Source organism: Hippopotamus amphibius, chromosome 3, assembly GCF_030028045.1.
Source record: "Hippopotamus amphibius kiboko isolate mHipAmp2 chromosome 3, mHipAmp2.hap2, whole genome shotgun sequence".
In the NCBI taxonomy this organism is placed as follows: Eukaryota; Metazoa; Chordata; class Mammalia; order Artiodactyla; family Hippopotamidae; genus Hippopotamus; species Hippopotamus amphibius.
This window is the reverse complement of record NC_080188.1, coordinates 68,266,837-68,270,592: the sequence shown is the minus strand read 5'-3', so window position 1 is coordinate 68,270,592 and position 3,756 is coordinate 68,266,837.

The following is a 3,756-nucleotide window of genomic DNA, read 5'->3' as shown; positions in this document are numbered from 1 at the left end:
GATTCAAATAAAGTGGGAGGTTGACTTCAATAATTTCATGAAAGTATTTAAAATCAAATTCTGAGTATGGAGAAAAAAATTTTAATTTTGTATAAAGACATAACGTCAAAAAGAAAATAACATATAAGGAAAAATATCTGCAACACGTATGATTGGCAAAGTATCTCTCTAATATCCAAGTGCCTTTTTATTTAAAAAAAAAATAAAAAGACAAATAGCTATAAAAAATGGGCAATAATGAAAGTTCATAACAGAGGAAATACAAATGGTCAACAAGTATATGAAGTGGTGCGATCCTTGGTAGTAGTCAGCAAAGCACACAATAAAACAAAATGAGATATCATTACTTACCCTCCAGCTTATAAAAACGTGAATTGTTATAGGTGTCTGAAAAGCAATTGGCAATATTTATTAAAATGTTAAAGTATACCTGTCCTTCCCCCAGGAGTACTATCCTTGGGAATGCATTCCTAGAAATAAAAGTATCTGGGTGTGAGGGTATAAAGACAAGTTTATTTACTGCAGCCATGTTTGTAGAAGAAAAAATAATTTTTAAACAGTCTAATTGACAGAATAAGGAATGATAGACCCCTATTTTTAAATGTTAAGTGAATATTTAAAAGAACAACTTACATCTTTTAAGACATGAATGTGATGCATCATTACATGTAAAACTAAAGCACAGAGTAGCATATGTATGTACAATCCAATTTTTGTGAAAGACAAAAACAAGCCAAAAATATATTCCCCTTGACTAGTATATGTGTTCATATGAGCATGGAGAAAGACGTGGAGATGTACAAACAGGCTGCTTATCTCAGAAACGTGGACTAAAGGGAGTTGGAGAACAAAAGTTAACTTTTTGACTACAGTTGTTTGGTTTCACTTGTTACAATGAGATTTATGACTTTATTACCTATAAGGAAACTGTAAAGAACTGAAATAAAGATTTCAACTGCTAACATATATTTGCAATTGTGAAATAACGATTTTTGTTTTCATTTAAGAAAAAACACTATGACCAAATAATTGTCAAAATAATATAAACTGTTTGAGGATGTCTCTAAAATCTTAAGAAGATTTCAAAACTCTTTGTCCATTTTGCACATTACTCATAGAGTCATAAACATGTTTTTCTCACTAGACCATTTAGGAACTTGGAATTATCTAAGGCAGATATATAAGGCTAGATATAAGAAAAATTTCACAGGCTTTTAGAAAAAAACATTTAGAGTTTTAAACAAAAGATTGTGAGGTATAGTAGATTTTTGGCTTATAGTCATATGAGATTAATGTAAACAAACTTTCTGGAGTTACCTGCATAGTTCTGGATTCTGCCTTTTTTTTCTCCCAAGGGGCTTATCTTTGGATCTTCACTTGCCCTCTTGGACCCAAGAGAACAATGGCAGCTGGGTATGTATCTTCCACACAGAAAACTGGAAAATCCTTCTCTGAAAAATCTGACCAGCCCAAAGAGAAAAGAATTAAACATACTGACATTGCAGATTCCCTAACAATAAAACCCACCAGATAGTTCTATAGTAAATCCAGTCAACAAAGGCCACCCACGTGTTCAGAGCTTCCCAGTAGCTTATTAGTGTTCCATTCTTCAACAGAAGCAGACAACCAAGAACCAGCAGACATTTGAGGTGATTCTAGCTTTCTAACACAAGAGAGAACAAAGAAAACAAAGAGAAGTTGGAAGAAATAATCCATGAAAAAAGAAAATGTAAAAATCTTCAAAAAAGCTGTTATTAATATCCTGAAAGAGACAAGAAGATAGGGTATACATGAAGTAAGAACATGTGGCAATTTTTTAAAAAGGAGCTCCTAGGAATTAAAAATTGTCATAGCAGGAAAGGAGATCCAATAGAAACATAAAAGATCTCAAGTACTTTTTCTCAGGAGGCTACCTGATGAAGTTCTCCTAAAGTGGTAAGTGAATTCAAGAGAAAAACATGGGATCTAGGAAGCTGATGATCTCACTGACGGTCTTACTGGAGAGAGTGAAGGGATTTCCAGGACAAGGGCTGAGAAGCTCAAGGATGGCAGGTGTTCCCAGATGCAGAGCACCACCAGCCCACAGTGGTATAAGCCAAAAACCAGTAGGAAATGTGTCTGGGAATAAAGTTTCCACTACTGTGTGGGCTCCTGCTTGAAAACGTGCTTGTGTCTCAAGCAATTTAGATGGAAGAAAGTTGACATGTTCTGGAAAACTGTGCTACAAAACTCAAGGAGTTTTAAATGATGACAAAGACTGATGAAAAACATGAAGCTCTAAGATGAGGATAACAGTGAACTTACTGCATAGTTATTGTGAGGATTAAATGACTTGATGAATGTAACGCATTTAGAACACAGTGACAGTGACAAAGATATTAGTCACCACCACCACCATCATCATCAGGCAGGTTAGTAAGTTCTAAAGTTAGGTCTCCTGGAATACTGGCTCTACCACTAGTTGTTTATCGTGGGAAATTTATGTAAACTCCTTAAACCTCAGTGTCCTCATCTATAAAATGTACATAACAATGATACCTACCTTATAGGTTAATTTTAGGGATTGAATTAGATGAGATAATGTATACAAAGTACTTAGCAAATTAAGCACTCTATGAATATTAGATATTGATACTAATCATTTGTTTTTCATGGAAAATAACAATATTTAAAATTTTTGAGAAGAAAACTCTCCACCATTAGAGAACTATTTTTAGTTTTAAGAAATTTTTATATTGTTGCAACCATGGCATTTGTTTACTTTGTATTATTTTAAAGTATTATAGACTTGGGTGGGAGAGGGAGGGTGGGAAGGAGTCAGGAGGGAGGGGATATAGGGATATATCATATCCTCGTATAAATACAGCTGATTCACTTTGTTATACAGCAGAAACTGGCACAATAATGTAAAGCAATTATACTCCAATAAAGAGCTTAAAAAATAAAATAATAAAATAAGTTTTTAAAGTATTATGAACATTTGGTGTTTCTACATCAATCTAAGTAATTATATTTTTCATCTGCCAAGCACATCATCAAAACGATTTGAATAAGTCACCAAAACATCTGTGGGACATTTAGATTGTTTGCAGTTTGACTCTCATCAAGAAGACAAAAGCGTACATCTTAGTGGTCTTGGATTTTGGCTTCTCTTAGATTATTTCCCAAGACCCTCAGGAGATATGCAAATAAGACTGACTTTTAATGCTCTTCATGGCAAGGATCCCAGCTCCACAGCCACAGCAATATGGGCAAGCATTTCAACTCCCTCAGCATCTTTGAGTTCAGTCTTAAAATCAAAATGAAATGCATATGAACAGTTATAAATGATTTTGAATGTGGGTATTTTTCAAAATTGCTCTAGTAATTTAAAATCTTGATCCAGAGTTCTACTTGCTGCTACTAAATTCCCTCCCCTACTCTTCATTTTGCACCTCATCCTGCAACATGGTTTAAAGTTTTTAGACTATTTATGCACATACAATTTTTTTTCTTTCTAGATAGTTTAAAAATAATATTAACGTCATCATTTTGCCAAATAATTTAACCCCTCAAAAATGAAGGATTTGTACTGAGGATGATTTCTGCTAGTTACAATATTCTTTCTTAGGTTCTTATAAATTATGAGGCCTCTAGGGAAAAAGAAATTAGATCTCTTGCAGAGATGTTGGTTTTTCCTTCATAGGCTTTGGAATCAAATCCTAGCAGTTCTCATTGTTAGCTGTATGATTGTATTAGATATGCCACTCCTTGCCT